This window comes from Anabrus simplex, chromosome 4 (assembly GCF_040414725.1).
Source record: "Anabrus simplex isolate iqAnaSimp1 chromosome 4, ASM4041472v1, whole genome shotgun sequence".
NCBI classification, from domain to species: domain Eukaryota; kingdom Metazoa; phylum Arthropoda; class Insecta; order Orthoptera; family Tettigoniidae; genus Anabrus; species Anabrus simplex.
Window position 1 is genome coordinate 366,506,128 of NC_090268.1, and position 21,914 is coordinate 366,528,041.

At 41.8% G+C, this 21,914-nt stretch overlaps 1 protein-coding gene across 1 annotated transcript in view; it reads right to left on the reverse strand.

Annotated features, from left to right (window-relative positions):
* Positions 1-21,914, reverse strand: part of LOC136872005 (uncharacterized) — a 340,785-nt gene that overhangs the window by 206,110 nt on the left and 112,761 nt on the right. The window lies entirely within an intron of this gene.

A 21,914-nucleotide genomic window follows, 5' to 3' on the forward strand; every position in this document is an offset into this window, starting at 1 on the left:
TTTCTTGGATGCGCTGATATGTTCAATCACACTGAATGTCACATCTTCCAGTTTTTCTGTAATGCTTGTGGTCATTTGGCCGCGCTAATCTTTCGATGCTGTCCCGGTACTTTTTAGAGATATCTGAAGAGCCTGAATGCGTTTCTTTGTAATTCCATGTAAAGATAAGAATGTCTTATAGCACACGCCAATTCTCTTGGTACCATCTTCGATAATGCTCACCTTGTATGAATAAGCCTTATCACAGAATAAAACATTTTCTTCTGGCTGTCGTGGTCTACGATTCTGAATCAAATGAACCGTTATTAAAGCACACAGATCCAGAGAATACAGAGAATTGAAGTCTTTAATAATGCGTTTAATTTCCTGCTGCGGAATGACCTCAAAACAACGATAACGTTTAGACTTCCAGTCTGGTCCAGTTTCATGCATAGATAATTTCAGCTCTTTAATTACATCACTACTTCTTCCGTACCTTTTACGTTTTCTTGTGCCTCTGTTTATTTTCTTTACACTGTTTTCCAAAGATACTATCATTAGACGTGATTTTATTCATTATAAATAGGTAGAAATATATCACACAACACCAACAGGAAAGTCTAGTGACCACTAACAACAATATTGGAAACAAATGAATGCTTAGTCGCGTTATGCAGTGATACCAATGTTCACGCGTGACTTCCTCCTTTTTGTACAGTTTTCCCCTGACATTCCCCATTTTTGTGTTGTATAACAATTCTTCAAAATACTATAGATCGGTCTTAGCAGTGGAACGCTGTATTGTTCTGAAAGTTGAACTCATTTTTTCAAATTTATGACGTTCCCCCTTTTTGCAGTACACTCATCATTTAATATAGCGTGCGTTCATTTCAAAACTTACCACCCTCAATAAATTTAATGATTGCATTATTTTGTTTCTTATTTAGGAAAAAAACCGTCAGTTAAGGGCGATACCTACATGAAATTCACTCAGCAGTGAGTTTGAACTTCCCCCCCTCGAAAAATGAATTGACCTGAGTAGACAGGCAATGTTCAGAAACAATGGATGCTGATTCAGTATTTTTCCACGCCTATTCTAGTAGTAGGAGTATGGGCTTTCCAGGTCTTTGGGGTCATTGACCTAGTAGTGAGATAATTACGGGTTCAGTGAACTCTAAGTGAGGTTAAGACGTGAAATAATGTCATAACCTTACGTACCAGAGCAATAACCAACCTCAGAGGCTCCCTTGAAGGAGGCCAATCGGCCAGGGACAATGACCTGGGGTTCTTATGACCCCTAGGGAGATCCTAACCTCACAGGCCCATTTGGAGGAGCTGAATCGGTCGAGCACTCCTGGAGAAGCCGAATCGGGGACCTGCAGGCGAGAACTTAACCTTGCGCACGAACGCTAACCTAACCTCAAACAGGCTCTCTACCGTCTCTTCCTGGAGGAGCCCAATCGGTCAGGTGACTTGTAATCGACGTGAGAACGTCATTATGACGTGTTAACCTAACTTTACTACCAATAATGCAAACCTAACCAACCTCACACAGGTTTACGGGCTCCCCTTGGAGGAGCCTTACTGGTGAAGTGACTTGTAGGTGAGGTTGATACCGGTGCACGAACGTTAACCTGACCTGATGCAGGCTGTTTATCGTCTCCTCTTGGAGGAGTGACGGAGCTGTGACATTACAGCGCGGACGATTTAAAATGCAGATTCCTGGCTAAGAGTGTACACTTATCTTCAAACGACGTCATAACCTAACGGGCAGGCCTGCTTCTGACGGAGCTGTAGCGTCACAACGCGGACGATTTGAAAATGCGGTCAGCTGTCTAAGAGTGTATGCTTAACTTTACATGACGTTATAACCTAACGCTGGCTACGTGTGCAGGTGTAACCTTACAGGTCATGGGTTCGACCCCTTTCCCAGGATTGCCCTCACAAGGGCGTTAACCTTACAGACTCCAAGTGCGATAGCCAAGACCGCAGGCTTAACCTAACTAGACAAGATGGCGACTATACGCAAGATACCTTGGATTCTCGGAGCCGAGCGCCTGCGGAGTTAAACACGTTGGCGTTTGAGCTGATGCGTAACGTTCTACGTTTTTTTTTTTTGCAAGTTGCTTTACGTCGCACTGACACAGATAAGTTTTATTGCGACGATGGGGCAGGAAAGGGATAGGAGTGGGAAGGAAGCGGCCGTGGCTTTATTTAATGCACAGACCCAGTATTTGCCTTGTGTGAAAATGGGAGACCACGGAAAACCATCTTCAGGGCTGCCGACAGTGGGACTCGAATCCACTATCTCCCGAATACTGGATACTGGCCGCACTTAAGCGACTGCAGCTATCGAGCTCGGTGTTCTACGTTTTAGTGTCTGTAACACTTAATTTTAGATTTTAACATTAGAGTTTATAGATTTAAACTCTAGAGACTTATAGTAGCCTATTGTTTACATCACTCAGAGAGCAAACCCTTGTGTTCAGAACACACTAGAAACTTGACTTTACTACGACAGATATGTCTAACGCGTGGGACAAGATGGCGGGACTGAACATGTGTTATATTAAGGTCACGTGTTGCTCCATTGCTCTATGACACTATTCTTCACACGCACTACGTTCAACTGGCTGTAGCAGACTAATTTGCTTCAGCTCGTGTGTTCAACGTTACGTGATGCTTCTCGGGGTGTTACCGCACGTTGCCATTGCGATATCGGTCCATTCATCGTTCGTTTTAGACACACCTTGTATTAGAACACCTTCAAATACCACAGGAAGCAGCTAGGATGGAACCCGCAAACATGCGCTCAGAAAGCCAGCGTTCTACCATCAGACCAGCTCGGCCTGGCAATACAGTACTCACTGATCTGTCTAGAACTTAAAACTGATCTTCGTTAGGCAATGGAAGCAACAGTATTGGAGTGCACCGTTCTGTGTCAGCCATCGTGTGAGAAAAGTGACACTTAAAATTCCAGGCTCTCGTTCCAACGAAGGAAGTCTACATTCACCTCACACAGAGCAGAATAGGCCTTTTCATCAATCGATGGAACGATACGCACCGGAACAAATCATTACAAACGTATAAAGAGGAAGCGTTCGCGTATACCACTTCCGTATTCCTACATCAAAGAGCATAGTAAAGTACTATATTCTCAACTGTACTACAGTAGAATTTAATGGAACCTCTGCAGAACACAGGGGATTGTTAATAATGTAGGTTCATCTTTACTTTCCACGAATGCGTGAAGTTAAATTGAAGTTACCTATTTCCTAGGATTACATGCTTGTAATGAGGCTTACAGGGTGATACTGCAAAGTACATGTCCATTTTCCAGTTTTTGACAATATATTCATTTGTCAATCGGGGAATTTATAACTGGAATTCATTTCATGCAGCCTTCTCCTCCCAAAAATGAAAGATGCTCGACGAAATTGTTCAATATTCCGATAATTTGTAGGTGATAATTTACAGTAAATACAATCTCTCAATCTAATGTAAAATGCAGTGTTAAGACATTGTAATAATTCTAAGTACCGGTAATGTGTGGATTCTTTTAGGATTGTGATTGCAATAAATGAAATGAAATGTCGTATGGCTTTTAGTGCCGGGATATCCCAGAACGGGTTCGGCTCGCCAGGTGCAGGTCTTTCTATTTGACTCCCGTAGCACATACACCCAGCCCCCGTGCCATTGGAATTAGCCAATTAAGGTTAAAATCCCCGACCCGGCCGGGAATCGAACCCGGGACCCTCTGAACCGAAGGCCAGTACGCTGACCGTTCAGCCAACGAGTCGGACTGCAATACATTATTATGCTAGATTACTTGAAACGGAGTATTTTGTAAGTTTTGTGTGAGTTCCTATGCGATTGATTCTAATTATTATGTCACCACTTGTAAGCAATCTTTTTCTTCCTGTATTTTTATATAATTGTTGCCCGTTTTCATGTAATATTTTTGTATTTTGTTGTTGGTGTGGAAGCTCAGTTGGGTAGTTCCCGGAAGGGATGAGTAAGTCAGACCGGCGAACTCCCAGCCGGCCCGACAACGTGGCTGGTGTATCCTTATATTGATTTCGTCCGGTTTTCTCCGCAGACCTTTTGCAAATCGAATCGAGAATATTTCCCCGCTAATCGTACCTGGAAGTTTCCAGTACTTCTTCAACGAAGATATAAACACAAGGCTTCCGCGGTCGAGGAGTTGTGTTGCAGCGTCGAGTGCGTGCTGGGTTCCACCAGAGTCAAATTCAGAGTATCAGTCAATGGATGACCCCAAAAGAGGAACTCCCTCCTGGCCATGTCACAGATTGGGTGAATTGGAGAGCACTGAACAGACTGCGCTCTGGTGTTACGCGGTGCAGGGTAAACCAGAAGAAATGGGGTTTCGAAGTGGACAGTACCTTGTGTGTATGTGGAGAAGAGCAGACCACAGCCCATTTGCTGCAATGCAGTTCAGGTCCATTCAGCTGCACAACATAAGACCTGGTTAAAGCGAAGCCAAATGCACTTGATGTTGCAAGGTTTTGGGCTCACATAGTTTAATGTGGCTCTTCGCCATTGGAGTATTTATATCATGTTTTATGTTTTTCCTTATCTTTAATTTTAAACTTATGTATGCTTCTGACACGATATAAATAAATAAATCGTGTTAGTGTGTTGTTGGAGAACTATGTATGTACTGCTGTGGGCTGTACACCGAAATGGATTCAGTTTATGTGGAACAGTCCTTGTGAGGAGCCCCTGTGGGTAGGGGCGGTAGAATACCACCCACGGTATCCCCTGCCTGTCGTAAGAGGCGACTGAAAGGGGCCCCAGGTGCTCTCGACTAACGAGCGTGGGTTGGCGACCACGGGCCCTTAGTTGAGGCCTGGTATTCTTCCACTTACTTGTGCCAGGTTCCTCACTGTCATCTATCCTATCCGACCTCCCTTGGTCAACTCTTGGTTTTCTGACCACAGCGGTATTAGGTATCGAGGCCTAGGGAGTATGTCATTTTCACGCCCTTCGTAGCCCTTGTCTTTATTTGGCTGATACCTTCATTTTTCTAAGTGTCGGATCCCTGTAATTTTCTCTCTCTGATTATTGTTAATGGAGGATGGTTGTCCAGTTGTACTTACTCTTAAAACAATAATCACCACCACCCACTAGAAAGACTCACTAGCTGAGACTGGCAGTACTTCCACTTAATTGTGCCTGCCTTTTCCCCTTCATCTTTCACACACGACCTGCTTCGGTCGACTCGTGTTCTCTTCGAACCCCGATGGGGTTTTCTCCGAAAACCGTAAGAAAGTTGTTAGTGGAACGTAAAGCCAATAACATTATTGAGTGAAAACTCTAACAAAACGTCAGAGTAGGATTTACGTCCTTTGGACGAGGTTACAATTGAACATGGAACACTGCCCTTACACTACTAGGCCGGTGATAATGTTACATGTGAACGTAAGTGGTGAAGTGATATTCTGAGAATATGATCGGCAATACTTTAGCCTGAAAAGCTGTGCATATCGATCCCTCTTTGGATGGATTACAGAATAATTTGAATTTCCCATCTCTCCTGTTTGCTATGTGATGAATAAGAGAACACGTAGGGATTATCGGATTGTGAAGCAAGAGAGTTCCTGATAATTCTACGACCGAGTAAATAAGAGATTCTGAGTTTGAAATGTTACCCATTGAAATTAAAACGTAGGGAGAATTTCACAAAAGCGCTCGAGATGAATTGAAAAGTTCTTTAGTCCTCCCTTCCAGGGAGAGGTCGCTCGTGAAAGTGGAGAATGCAAATGTCTTCCGGCGCTTAACCGCTCATGGAAATGTTCTGAAGTGAAGTCTTAAATTCGGGATATTCTTTTAAAGGCACCGCAGGGCTGGGAGCAACATGGAACACGTTTCCATTCTAGCTGGTGGATAGAAGGAGCTCACATTGATCATCAGAGTGAACTTCTACAGCGATATACAGTATATGAACAGTAGCAGTAAAAATACTTTAACACAACAGTCGACGCATTGAGATGTACGTAACCGTCGTCTAGGGAATTAGCATTGCCAATGATCCTGGCTTCGAATTTTGTATCTAGAAGAAGACTTTACTGCAAGAGACAACACAATATCAAGTATATAAGGGGAGATGACGAGGGAATGAAAAAAATGAATTTTGTAAAAAATAAACGAAAGATCTGTGCTTTAAAATCTATTCTCAAAATTTCATGCCTAAAATATTCCCAGCGTAGTGAAGAAATTGGTGAAGAAATTATATTATATCAATGTGGAGTTCAACGAGCCGGCTCCGTGGTGTAGGGGTAGCGTGCCTGACTCTTACCCGGAGGCTCCAGGTTCGATTCCCGGCCAGGTCAGGGATTTTTACCTGGACCTGAGGGCTGGTTCGAGGTCCACTCAGCCTACGTGATTAGAATTGAGGAGCTATCTGACGGTGAGATAGCGGCCCCGGTCTAGAAAGCCAAGAATAACGGCCGAGAGGATCCGACGTGCTGACTACACGGCACCTCGTAACCTGCAGGCCTTCTGGCTGAGCAGCGATCGCTTGGTAGGCCAAGGCCCTTCAAGGGCTGTAGTGCCATGGGGTTTGGTTTGGTTTTGATTTGGAGTTCAACGAGGTGATTCATTGGGTCCTGCTCTTTTCGCAGTTACTCTTCAGTCGATTGTCAATTCCATTAATAACGAGTTAAACATTTGGTATTTGGATGATGAACGTGACTTCGTCCTTTCATCTCTCGATAACATTCGCACACAAGCTTCACACTTTGGTCTATAGCTTAATTCTTCTAAGTGCGAAGTGGGTTTTCTTCGCATTCATCGGGAGCAAGCTGAGATACTGCCCCTGGAATTCGTCTTTTAACAACATCCGAATTGGTGCAGCGCTATCCCCTAAACACTGTACAGGATATTGGCTGAAAAGACGTCGAAACTTAAATGATTTATTTCACGCCTTTCCACGGTTTCGGCACATTTTAGCCTTCTTCACGCCCCGTGCTTCGTTTTCCATCCCGCGATTGATGTACTTCCTGCGTCGTTCTCCGTCTTGTCGTGAGACCCCACTATTGGAGGAATTCGATTGTGTGTAAAAAAACAGGCCTCGAAACCATCCTCAATTGCTCCCTGAGTGGCAATACCTGGTTACAGGCTTCTCTTCCTGTTGGTTTCGGAGGCTTTGGCATTTGTCGTGGTGTGGATTTGGTTATTCCGTCATTTATAACGTCTTTCCACGGTTCTCTTCGTCTTGTGGAGGTTCTCCTTCCACCTGGTGGTTGCCTGGATCCTGATCAATCAATCAATCAATCAATCAATCAATCAATCAATCAATCAATCAATCAATCAATCAATCAATCAATCAATCAATCAATCAATCAATCAATCAATCAATCAATCAATCAATCAATCAATCAATCAATCAATCCTGATCTGCATTTAGCGCACTCGCCCAGGTGGCAGATTCCCTATCTGTTGTTTTCCTAGCCTTTCCTTAAATGACTTCAAAGAAATTGGAAATTTATTGAACATTTCCCTTGGTAAATTATTCCAATCCCTAACTTCTCTTCCTATAAATGAATATTCGCCCCAATTTGTCCTCTTGAATTCCAACTTTATCTTCATATTGTGATCTTTCCTACTTTTAAAGACTCACTCAAATTTATTCGTCTACCAATGTCATTCCACGCCATCTCTCCGCTGACAGCTCGGAACATACCACTTAGTCGAGCAACTCGTCTTCTTTCTCCCAATTCTTCCTAGCCCAAACTTTGCAACATTTTTGTAACGCTACTGCTGCTGTACAAGAGAGCACATCTCGGTGGTCAAGCTTAGTCGGCGTAGTTCCCCCTGATATTGGCAAAATAAGTATTCAAACTGCTTAGAATGCTCCTCTTTATCAATCATCTCCACTCACTTCTGCTGCAGTCAACTAGTAGTCTTCAAGACAAAGAACGGCTCCTCGCTGCTACTTCTCCTGAGTCTGGTGCATGGCTCCAAGCATTACCTTCGCCTTCTCTTGGTATTCATTTTTCCAATGAGAGTTTCCGTATCGTTCTGGCTTTACGTTTGGGAGCAGCCTTTTGAGAGCCTCACTGATGCTCAGCTTGTGGTGCCTACGTTGATCGACGTGGCCTCCATGGCCTTTCTTGTGTGAAAAGTAAAGGCAGACACATCCGCCACTCCACTATACATGGTGTCATCTTGCGGGCTCTGGTTTCAGCAGAGGATGCGAGGGCACACAGGACGCTGCCGTTCAGACGTTAAAGGGTCAGACGGAATGACACTTGTGCCATGGAAAAAGGGTAGATCTCCCCTGTGGGATTTTACCTGTGCCGACACATTCACCCAGTCCAATCTTCCCCTTTCGTCAATGAGTGCTGGAGGTGCAGCCACGAATACAGAAAATGCTAAGAGAAGAAAATAATGCGATAGGTTGGACAAGTTCTTCTTCGCACCAGTAGCCGTTGAATCGAGTGGTACCTGGGGTAATGATGGCCTCAATTTTATCAAAGAGGTTGGCCAATGGATTGTTCGGATTTCCGGCGATACGTGATCACTGCTTTTCTCATTCAGTGCATCAGTAGAGCTCTAATGCGTGGGAATGTCACATCGATTCCTGGGACACTACCACCTGGTAGCTCACATCTTTCGTTATGTTAATTATTGATGAGTACTACGAACCTTACATGCAAATGGGGCATCTTTTTTCTTCATCTGTCTCTACCTCCATGTAGGTCTGGTATATACTATGGTACCTGTAACTATGTGCACATCTGATCAATAGGTGCGGCAATTCTATTCTTAGTGATATGAACAGCTTTTATAGGAATCATTTTACCCTGTGAGCAAATATCATTCTGAGTAGGAAGTCATGATTTTGTATTTTATGTTTCTAATTGAATAAGAGTAATTTTATATTATTAATGAGTTAATTAATCTAAAATCCAAGATCTTGCAGAAGTCACGCTTCCTGTTTGTTAAACGTTATTTTATCTGTTAAATTTTCAGAAGAATTTTAACAGGTGATCTGGTGTGTAGCTGATTCAAGATAGCTGTAAGTTTTTTAAAGTTAATAGACGGAGGTGCTTCAATCCATGTATTAAGCCAGTGGCTGTTGGCTGACGCCTGGTGCTCAGTTTGGTTTTGGATGTGTGGTAATATTTACTTGTTAAAATAAAGACACAATCTTTGACCAATGAAAACGACAGAACAATGGAAAATAAGAAGTCATAAGAAGATATACCAGAACATAGAAAATATAACAGAAACAATAAGAAAGAGTAGATTGCTATTTTTTTAACATATCCATAGAATGGATGAAAACAGATATTCAAGTAAATTTTGGAGAAAAGTCAACAACGAGCTGGATAAAATTGGTCAAGAAAGGTTTAGAAAGAAATAAAATAGGAGAAGAGGAAACCATAGGTTTTAAGAATGGAACGAATCCAAGGAAGAATTAAAAGGAAACCCGGTCCAAAGTGGTCTGAGGAGAGAAGAACAAAGCATATTGCAATGGTGAAGGAATACTGGAAAGAACGGATGAGGAAACAGCAAGGCAGGATGCATTGAAATTGAAATGTGGTCCCTATCAGGCCTCGTCGTAAAGAAGAACATAATCTTCATTTTACTAATATTATGTTACAAGTTAGGAAATTCGGGATGGAAAGCTTTAGCAGAATGTACAAAGAGGTAAGGCAAAGCAACGGGGTTCAGAATAATAGATCTGTCGTTGCTGAGAGAAGCAAATAGCTCAGCTTGTCAGTGAAAAGTTTGTGGGGAGGGAGGTTTGAATATCCCCCATAAATATATTCTTCCTACTCTTCGCGATGCTCTGTACTTTTCTTCTTCTTTCTTATTTTTATAAGCTGTACAAGTTTTATGGCATAGATATATTTCTTTCGAGAACTGTACACACTATTTTAAAGAAACTGGGCGCTCAATTTCTGAATAAGGTAATGCAAGTTTCACCGAACTGTCTATTATGGTCGTAACTGGAGTCTTAGGAAGTGGCAAAAAATGAACAATAAAGTTGAAAATAAGTTAAAATTAATATAATTTAGATAAAAGGAAACTTTTCTAGCTAAGGAGGGTTCTGATATCATAAACTATGTACACAAGTTTTCTAAGTGATATCACTCTATGTTTTTGAAAACTTACAGAAGTTGTGTGGTAAGTAAAAGAAAAGACTAAAAGGTTGCAGTGTCAAGAAAGAATGTCACAAAGCTTCACCTACAATGCTTATCTTACTGTGAATGAGAGAACTATATTTCACTTGTCTGTTTCAAATATTATGAAAGTTACGGTGATTTTAAAATTTCACAGTTATTCAGCCAATGTGTGCCCTTAAGTGCAGATGACTTACCTACCAGGTGTATGCATAAGTCTTTTCCGGTTTGACTAAGAGATGGCGCCAGCGAACAGTACGCAGCGTATGAATTTGACACATACGTCAGTTTGTTCGTCTGACATTAACCTTCCTACACACACACACACAAGTTGAGTCCGCCAAACACCAGTGTTTGTGTTGTATCGTTCAGTGATCATATCGACGTTTGTGCCTGGAAAAGAACATTTGCGGCGCGCAAGGCTGTGGAAAGTCATCTTTTGCTGGTAGAAACGTATGGTGAACACACTCCATCTATCGGCAAGAAGACCATGCTTTGTGTCTGGTGGGACGAGAGCGGTATTGTGTATTATGAACTCTTGAAGCCCCGCGAAACCGTTAATTCAGAACGCTATCGCCAACAAATGATTAATTTAAATCACGCATTGGTCGAAAGACGACCGGAATGGGCCAGAAGTGATTTTGTTACACGCCGTTTCACACAGCAAAACGTGTGAAACACCTTGAAATCGCTTGGATGGGACATCCTCCCGCTCCCGCCGTACTGCCCCGACCTGGCCCCATTTGGCTATCGCCTCTTCGTATCAATGGAGCACGCGCTGGCAGAGCAGCACTTCAGCAATTTCGAGGAAGTCGAAAAATGGCTCCACGAATGGTTTGCCGTAAATGACAAGCAGTTTTCCTGGTATGGTATTAATAACTTACCTGAAAGATGGGCAAAGTGTGTAGAAGCCGATGGACAACATTTTAAATAAGTAAAAAATGAATTTCCCTTCAATGTTACATGTTTTCTTTACCACAAAAACCGGCAAAAACTTATGCATACACCTGGTATTATCTTGATAATTAGAGTCTACCGTGAATAATAATAATAATAATAATAATAATAATAATAATAATAATAATAATAATAATTATAATTATAATAATAATTGTACCAGGCGGTACACCTCCACGCCGCTAGTTCAAATATTGCGCCAATCGAAACTCCTCTACAGGAGAAAGCCTGAACTTTAAAAAACTGTATTAACTCAACAGGTTCTCAGAAGATGGCTCTGTGTGAATTTTGAAGTGTTTTTGTTTGTCATTGATCAAGAAGTGTGGACGTTCTCTTCCAGATGTCTCTACCAAAAACTATGGTAATACACTCTGGTGTAATGGAATGTACTCTCCCGAAGAAATTTTGTATTCCTAAGTTTTGTTTTTACTAAATTTTGCTCTGTGGTTTGTGGGTTGGCAACATTAATCCTTTCTTCCCGCCTGTTTTGAATTTAACCAAGCACTAATTTCTGTAATTAATTTTCCTCCAATCATTGCTTTCTTCTTCGAATTTACATGTGTAATTATTTGTCTACCAATAAAATTGGGGGTGTGTCTACTCATTCCTGAAAGGTCTCGAATTTTCCACGAGGGGATATAAACTGCTGATTTTCTTGTCTCGGTGCCACTTCAGTAACATCTAACTTAGTGTATGGATATGTAGCAGGGGGCGGGAAGCGCTTCTTTCTTCAAGCAGCAGTTCTTCTACAAGGTAATGTCCTTTTAACATCTTTATTTCTTGCTAGCTCAGCAGTCTAACTCTCAGGGAAGGTTCGAAACATTTAATATGTAACCCATCTTTTTAAAATGTAAATTCCTTTTCAGTCTATGTAAAAACTACAAATCTCTTTAACTGTAAAGCGGGGATAGAGAGTGATTTACCCTCTCGAGCTCCCCTTCATTTTGAAATTGAGGTGACTACGTTTTCATAACCGTTCCTTCTCTTCCTTAATGTATTAAGATAGAAGTGAAATTCGTTGTGGCCTTTGATAGGCTTGAACTTTGAGAGCGGGTCTGCTCTTTTCTAAATTTGATTTCTGTGTGCCTCTAGGAGGCTTAACATTGTAATTTGGAGCAAGTGCTCCTTGGCATGATGGGGTTTTCTGCCCCTTTGTTCGATTTTGTACCTTGGTAAAGTTGGGCTAATAGCTCAAGGATTGTGATTGTGGGGCTCGAAGCCCAAATCTTGTAACGAACTGTAATTTGTAATTTCTTAATTTGTTGATCTGCTACTTGGTACCTGGTATACTTTGTTATTGATTGATTTTGCAAAGAAAATATAACCTTTGTTAAAGTTTTAAATTAACTTTAATTTTATAGTTGAGACCTATTCCAGCCCGCACCTTCTTTCACCTCCGCCTACCACGGATAACTCCGTAACAACAACAATAATGATAATAATAATAATAATAATAATAATAATAATAATAATAATAATAATAATAATAATAATAATAATTGTAGGGCCTTAGCTAGCATGTTGCAGACCTCCTGAAATGGTGACGTGTACGTGGTCTGCTGAGCAATTTCAACATTATGGTGTGCATGTGATTATTTGGCGTAATTACCGATGACCTAACAAACAAACAACAGGAAATGGGTGATCGTATTGTTAATATCCGTTTACTCCTCGCGCTCTCCAGAAAGAAAAGCCACATCAATATATTTAATTCGTTATAGATTAATAATATAGGTGCTCATTTTCCGATGTAGAGTTATTATACGACACTTGATAAACAAAACGCAAATACTATCTGCGTGTGACAAGAAGTCGCGGCAGCTTTTAGGTACGGCACGAGTAAATGATATTATTTACTACCATTAGCCGTGGTAGTCAATGCGAGCTCTAAAACAAATGCATGTTCATTATTAAACGTGTTCATTATGCAGTAATGACAGTAAATATGGAACTAAAGCACAATTGCCGCATCACTTTAAAACACCACAACTGCACCACAGTTCGGAAGAGTCACCGCGGACGGAACAGTAGTTTATTGTCAGACCTTGAGACTTGAGACAGGCGCGTGCGCAGCAGCTGGGAGATAGTGGGCTAGAACCCCACTGTCGGCAGCTCTGAACATGATTTTCCATGGTTTCGCATTTTCACACCAGGCCATTTTCATTCAGGCCACGGCCGCTTCTTTCCCTCTCCTAGCCCTTTCCTATCCCATCGTCGTCATAAGACCTATCACCATCAGTGCGACGTAATGCCAATTGTAAAAAGAAAAAATAAGGTTTAAGACCAGGTAAAAGCTAAAATTCAAATTCTGAAGTTTTATTTGCACAATTTTTAAGAAAGTCTATATTTTATTGAACAATGACGAATGAAATGAGAAGTAAGAGATATATGATTTACATTGTCGTTTGTTTTGTCCTTACAAGAGACTGCAGGCTCACGTTTCCAAATATCTCGTAGCCATCTCATACATTCTGCAAGGATACCTTTGACCGTATTCGATCCCTTGCTGAGTAATTGTCTCCTGCACACATTTTATAGACTTTTACGCGGTTATTTTGTCATATATTAACACATTTTTAATTTCATATTTTGTCAATTTTCAGCCACAGAAACTTCACTATTTTTAAAATTATTGTTTTATTATAATTTTTCTAATGTTTTTATATACTGTATCTCTTCGAGAAAAATCAAACTACACCTCAATATCCTCTGCGTAACCTCAACGCGTCAAGCTACACTGCAGGGTAAATGACTTCCGACCACCAAAATCATGCCTTATCTGAGCGATCACCTTGCGACACCAGCTACCGCGGTCACGTCTTGTGTATTCATCCTTCTACTTTCAAATAATGTACAAAACATTCCTGTACATATAATACATTTTGAGGAAGCCTCCGTGGTTCAGACAGCAGCGCGCCGGACTCTCACCGTAGGTTCCGTGGTTCAAATCCCGGTCCCACAATGTGAGCTTTGTGCTGGTCAAAGAGGGGGGGGGGGCGAGACAAGTTTTTCTCGGGGTACTCTGGTTTTCCCTGTAATCTTTCATTCCATCATTTCATTTCATCTGTCAGTCACTACGCATTGCCCCAGAGGAGTGCGACAGGCTTCGGCTGCGGCACAATCCCTATCCTCGCCGCAAGGTGGGGGTTTCATTCATTCCATTCCTGACCTGGTCAAATGACGGTTCATTTCACGTTTTGTGTTCGTGAGAAGCGTCAAATAGATTTATTGTCGGAAAAATCGAACCGCAACTTGAATGACATTTCACATTAATAAAAGGAGTAGTTTGCTTTTGATTCAGGTAGAGTGAACTTTTGTGACCAGTCCACTGATTTGTTGCTTGTTTTCTGCGCATTGTACAAATTAAAGTCTCAATCATTTACTTTACTCTGATAATGACCTCTTTGTAACTTCTACAGGTCATATTCCAGTTTAGAGACAGACTAGTGGCCTGTCGCATTAATGGCTGTGCACAAAGACCAAAAATGAAACTCATGATAAAGGAAGCGTAAAAATAGTAACGAAAATATACTGAACTCTAGAAGACCATTCAATTGCATTTAAACTTACACTTCCGTTGTGATTATACATATGTAATTTTTGAACCTTGGCAATTGCCTTATCGTAATTTTCTTGTGCATGCCTGTAACAGTCATGGATCATTTTAATAAAGTAGCCTACAGTTCACTGTAAATTATTGCATTTGACTGTCTTATTCATTGACTAATTTTTAGTATTTCATCGCAGACTCCGTACTTTTGTGAAATACTCTTCAGTTTTGGAGAACTGATCCTGATATGGTGTAGACATAATTTTAATTTTGACATCTCTCGAAGCTTTAACTCTACTGATTGCCACTGACCATGGCTGAAAACGTACTGAGATACGTAAATACTTATTTTGTCAATACTTTGCCCTCGTGCTTTGTTAATGGTCATTAAAAAAGCAAGACGTTACGGGAACTGCCTCCCTTTGAATTTGAAACGCAGACACCAAACCAATCTAGGTAGATAAATTACCTGATTCTTGGAAGCATCTATAATGCTTTCAAATTTTATATTTTTTCATACATAGATTTTTAGAACCAACATGGAGCAAGAACTTACATTCAGGTGATAACTTGATTTCACAGAACCATCTATCGGACTAACATAGAAAGATCTGCACAGACAACTTTTACAGAACCCTCTGTCGGGCTGGCATAGAAAGATCAGCGGAGATACTTTTATGGGGCCATCTACCGGCAAATGCAGTTAACCACAATGACCTAAGCATCATATTTTTCGAATAAATGACTATTTTATGCAAATAAAGGACTTGAAGAAAGAAATAATATTTTTTTAGTACTCCTGAGATGGATACCTTTCTTCTGATGTATTACACACACGCGTTAGTATTGCGGTTTTTCACAATTTTGCGTTACGTGTTCAAATTATATATAGATGCTGGTCGCACTGCGGTACTCACGGGTACATTTTCAATCATTCTCCAGTGGACAAGATTTTCCATTAGCTGCAATATTGCGCATGCTCATTAGACATTGTGTAGAGCTTCTAATTATATAATGAACATTGTGCCTTCTTCACCTCAAATGGGGTAGGTCTCTCATGAGAAAATTGGATTGTTGATCACAATAAGACAAGCCGTATTCATGAAGCAACAATAACAGTATCCCCTGCATGTTGTAAGAGGTGACTACCAGGTGAACTCCTTGCAGCTCTCAACTTAGGAGCACGGTTTGGCCACCACTAGACATCTAGCCGAGTTTGGTCCCCCTATGGGTGGGTGTGGCAAAATAATACCCACGTTATCCCCTGCCCGTCGTAAGAGGCGACTAAAAGGGGCCCCACAGGCGTATGCGTTGGCGACCACAGGGCCCTTAGCTGAGTCCTGATTTTGCTTCCACTTCCTTGTGCTAGTCTCCTCGCTTTCATCTTTGCTATTCAACCCCCCTCCGTCAACTCGTGTTCTCTTCCAATGCCTAAGGTTATTTCAATTTCACGCCCATCGCAGCCCTTTGCACTCTTTTATCGATAACCATTCTGCGAAGTATTGGGCTATTTCCTTTTATCTTCCTGATTAGAGTTGAGAGGACGGTTGCCCAATTGTACTTCATCTTTAAACCACCACCACCACCACTCTGGAACTTTTTAAGAATGTGTAGGGGTACTACTGTATTATGACCTTATACTGCTGATGTGTTTCAACACGACAGCTTTAATAAATCATTCAAATTATGAAATAATATTCTATTTATCGGTGGTCTTGAAATGCAAATTCCATGACGAGATACCATAGGGTCAGTGCACTGCAAGTGACAGACTCCAAAGCGCCAGGTTTCTCGCCACTATTGTTGCTGCTACGACGCCACCAGACCATGTTCTTCCTAATCGATACTCGCGGCTCCCCGACCTACTTCTCTTCTGCCCAATTAGCGCTCAGATAATTAACCATGCGTTTGTTATTTATTGCCCTTTCAAACTTTTCAATTGCTGCAACATGTTACGCTGACCGTAACCAATCAACACACCGGAAGAAACTAAAACACTGTTATTACAGCCTCAGATTGTTTAGAGGTCCCAGCCCAGAGACTACGCTGACAAAGTAATGCTCAGTAGAATTTCACAGTCGTTACACACCGACTGAACACTTTTTTTGAAAAGAGACTTGATACCATCAGCTAATTTGCCATAATTGACACATAGGGTGATTTTATTGTTAAACCAGTAATCATTGCACCTGTTGATTTATTATGAAAGAAGGAGCTATGCCCCTTCACGATCATCAGGCCGTATTAGGTTATGAGAAGAAATACATAGCACTAAACTGCGGTGTCAACTGCAGCAACAATATATTAACGCTAGCGCGTGTTTTGGCACCGTTTAGAAATTAAGCTTCAAAAGTTCTTAGAATCACATGTTAATTCTTCTTCTTCTTATCTTTTACCCTCCACGGTCAGTTTTTCCCTGGGACTCAGCGAGGGATCCCACCTCTACCGCCTCAAGGGCAGTGTCCTGGAGCTTCAGACTCTTGGTCGGGGGATACAACTGGGGAGGATGATCAGTACCTCGCCCAGGCAGCCTCACCTGCTATGCTGAACAGGGGCCTAGCGGGAGGGGGGACGAGAAGATTGGAAGCGATATACAAGGAAGAGGGAAGGAAGCAGCCGTGGCCTTAAGTTAGGTACCATCTCGGCATTTGCCTGGAGGAGAAATGGGAAACCACGGAAAACCACTTCCAGGATAGCTGAGGTGAGAATCCAACCCTCTTCTACTAAGTTGACCTCCCAAGGCTGAGTGGACCCCGTTCCAGCCCTCGTACCACTTTTCAAATTTCGTGGCAGAGCTGGGAATCGAACCCGGGCCTCCGGGGGTGGCAGCGAATCACACTAACCACTACACCACAGAGGCGGACCATATGTTAATTAACAGTGATTTTCCTCTTTTACTCCTTGCATTTCTTCAAGTGCCCCCCTCCCCGGGCGTTGGTGATCTGATCACTACCTCTACTACTTGGTATGCTGAATATCTGCTGGGCGTAGCGAATGTATATTCTTTGTTGTCATCCAGCCACGTTCTATTTCTATATTCAACTTATACATGACGAAAAGCTCTTGGCGAGGCAAACACAACGATGGAAGAATCGTGAAGACGTCTCCACCCGATCACGAGTTATGCGACGGTGAAATAGTAGTGGTGCACCTAAAGTCAATTCCACGACGACATTGCGTCATCATCACATTCAACGCCGCGAGGGATGCTACTGAGGTGCAATGGCAGTATCTAACGTGCAAGGAGATGTGAAAGTTGATTTTATGTACAATGTTCCTTAGATGTGAAATATCTTTCTAACCTAAGAACTAATCATGTAAAGCAAATTGTCTTGTTATCTTTCCAACCGCACTGTAAATCTAGTTTCATTTCTTCTGAAGCAAACAGACGTTTTTTTTTTGCTATTTGCTTTACGTCGCACCGACACAGATAGGTCTTATGGCGACGGTAGGATAGGAAAGGCCGAGGAATGGGAAGAAAGCGGCCGTGGCCTTAATTAAGGTACAGCCCCAGCATTTGCCTGGTGTGAAAATGGGAAACCACGGAAAACCATCTTCAGGGCTGCCGACAGTGGGATTCGAACCCACAATCTCCCGATTACTGGATACTGGCCGCATTTAAGCGACTACAGCTATCGAGCTCGGTGCAAACAGACGTTGTTACGCGTGGAACACCCGCGGTGTAGACAACACAGCCTACCCAAATTTTCTTCTAGGAAAGTAACGTCGGGCTGAGTGGCTCAGACGGTTGAGGCGCTGCCCTTCTGACCGCAACTTGGCAGGTTCGATCCTGCCTCAGACCGGTGGTATTCGAAGGCGCTGAGGTATGTTAGCCTCGTGTCGATACATTTACTGGCATGTAAAAGAACTCCTGCGGGGCTAAATTCCGGCACCTCTGCGTCTTAGGAAATCATAAAAGTAATTAGTGGGACGTAAAATAAATAACATTATTATTAGAAAAGTAACCCAATATTAGTTAGCATGACCTCCCCCAGCACCATTTCTTCTTGATTGAAACTTCATTTTCAACAGGGTTTCCATGTTTCATTCATCTTTTATTATTATTATTATTATTATTATTATTATTATTATTATTATTATTATTATTATTATTGATATATGTTTAGCGTTTTTCGGCGACGGAGGGATGGGAAATGGCTAAGAGTAGAAAGAAAGCGGCCATGGCCTTAATTAAGGTACAGTCCCAGCATTTACCGGGTGTGGAAATGAGAATAATTGTTTCTTCTCAGGTAGACACTAAATTTGTCACCAGAGATCTTTTACATGCTGGCATCGTATGACATGGTGTGCTGAATGGACTCTTTTTCACTTTTCAAAAATAAGTTCACCTCTCTTGAGTCTGAAACTTACGATTTTCGGATCTGAAAGCTGACACTTCTCCACTGATCTCTGGGTCGGAAGTCTCAGTGATATAGTCTCAGGCTTCTCAACAAGTTATCCCCCTGTGGGTGGGGGCGGTAGAATAACACCCACGGTATCCCCTGCTTGTGGTAAGAGGCGACTAAGACGGGCCCAAGGGGTTCTGTACTTTGGAGCGTGGGTTCGCGACCACGGGGCCCTTACGTGAGTCCTGGCATTGCTTTCACTTACTCGTGCCAGGCTGCTCACTCTAATCTATCCTATCCGACCTCCCTTGGTCAACTCTTGTTCTTTTCTGACCCCGACGGTATTAGAGCAATCGAGGCCTAGGGAGTTTTTTACGCCCTTCGTGGCCCTTGTCTTCCTCTGGCCAATGCCTTCATTTTCTGACTGTCGGATTCCTTCCATTTTTCTCTCTGATTTGTGTTGTGTAGAGGATGGTTGCCTAGTTGTACTTCCTCTTAAAACAATAATCACCACCACCACTCTCAACAAGACACTTGATTATTTAACTCCAGCCAATGCATGTGCGATTTCAAAAAAATGTACACAATGTGCCTGCAATTCCGATTTCATGTGATAGAGGGGCAGCTATGACTAATTACAATCTCTCTTCAGCAGTGGAATATTATTCTCCTGCGTGAGTGATCATTTTTTCCCCCTAATGGTTTGACGTCGCAGTAACACATCGAAGGTTTTCGGCGACGCAAGTATGGGGGAGGGCTGGGATTGGAAATGTAGTGGTCGTGGCCTCAATTAAGGTACATCCCCAACATTTGCCTGGCGTGATAATGTGAAACCACGGAAACTCATCTTCAAGGTTCCCGACGATGGGATTCGAGCTCACCATCTCCCGAATGCAAGCTCACAGCTACACTACCCTAACCGCACGACCATCTCGCTCGGTATGCTGAACGGTGTGAACAACGGCACGATATGTGTCATCATGGGACCAGTAGGAGCATACCGACTCCCTTCAACCGAATCTCCTCCTAAGCCATGTACGGTACCTCCTCCAGATCTCTGAAGGAAGAATACTTTCCTTCCAGAGTAGAAGAAAACCGCGTTGTTCTCAGTTTACCTTACACAGCAATATAAGAGACAGTCAATGGCGTAATACGGGGGTGGCAAGGGGTGGCAGTTACTCCCTCCCCCCGATATTTTGAAGGACACCAAATTTTCGTAATATTACAGACATAGAAATACATAATTTACAAGTAGACCGTACGTTTTTTGTTACTCTGTTTAATTTAACTCAATAAAACAAAGCTATCTTTGCAAAATTATGTTTGTAGAGAACGTTTGAAACGTGTGCTCAGTCTCATTTCTTTTTTTACAGATTCAGCGAATTCAGCAACTTGTGAGAGGTATTCTTCCTGCTTGGGCCGTTTAAAACATAATGCAGGAACGCGATCGCCGAGGCTGTCAAAGGGAGTACTGATGTTGCCTTTTCAAAAATAATGAATTAATTTAATTCAACAAATACGATGTGATCAGATTTGATTTTTGCGTGTTCTCACTTGATTCTTACTTTTACGGACAAAACAGACCAAGTAATAAATAAATTTGAAGTAGGTCCACTTTTTAATTCTGTGTTAATGTTCTTTTCTTTACAGAGGTTTGGTTATTAAATTTAAGTTATTAATGTAGATTATTAAAGGAAAGATGTCTCTCCGTGGCTCAGACGGCAGCGCGTCGGCCTCTCACCGCTGGATACAGTGGTTGAAATCTCGGTCACTCCATGTGAGATTTGTGCTGGACAAAGCGGAGGCGGGTCAGGTTTTTCTCCGGGTACTCCGGTTTTCCCTGTCAGCTTTCATTCCAGCAACACTCTCCGTTATCATTTCATAGCATTTCTCAGTCAATGATAAATCACTTTGGGAGTGGCGACCCCATTGTAATAATAGCCTATGTATGGTGAATCCTTGACTTACCATTCCATCGTTGGTCGGCCACAGCTGCTGCAGTAGAACAATATCGAACTCTTAAATCTTGGGGTCGTAGCGGGAATAATTCGGTCACAATCTTAACCAAACGATGGGGTTCAGAAGAGAGCCTAACTACTTGAAATGAGGAGCAAATATGTGCTTACTAACTTTTATTGACTCAATTAACTGCACAAAAAATCATTTATATAAAATCCTTGATCAAGAAAGAAAAATGTAATTATTAAATGTTTCAAACGCAGTCACATTGCATGGCGTTAGTTTTATTGATTACAGTATCGAAGAATTTTCTTCGGAGAAAAGTAGACATATCACATATTAGTGGACAGCGAATACTAGAAAAATGAAAAGTAACCTGAAAATCGGGCACCTATTGATCCAAACGATAACTGAGAATTAATCCACACGATCCGTGGAAAATCTGACCTTCAACAAGTAGAATGCCAGATTTACTCTTAACTAAGGTTATCCACCAGTCAAATACCCTATCGGATATGGAAACACCCGCCGAATGGATCCTTAATCGAACCAAATTGACTATCAGTTGCTTTGGATAGGTTGCGAAATATTACTGGAAAGCATGGTGTTCACTACAAGTTAACAGCAGCATTCACAATTGAAAATAAAATTGCACCATGTATTGTCATCTCGTGACACCCTTAAGTTAGAAAATAATCCCGATGCTGAAACGTGCATCACCCAAACAGCTGTTCAGAAGGAACCAACAACAACAACAACACGATCCGAGAAGATCTTACGTTACGTCGTTCTGAAGGAACAAAAACTGCGAAATGCAGGAAACACTTATTCATCACGAATTTAGATGAAATGCCAAACACTGAAGTTAAATAAAAAGTGGTAAATCACTTGAAAAATATTATTATAAAACCAACTTTCAGGTTATAAATGGTTACGTTACACTTAATAAAATTACAAGTCCACATGGTA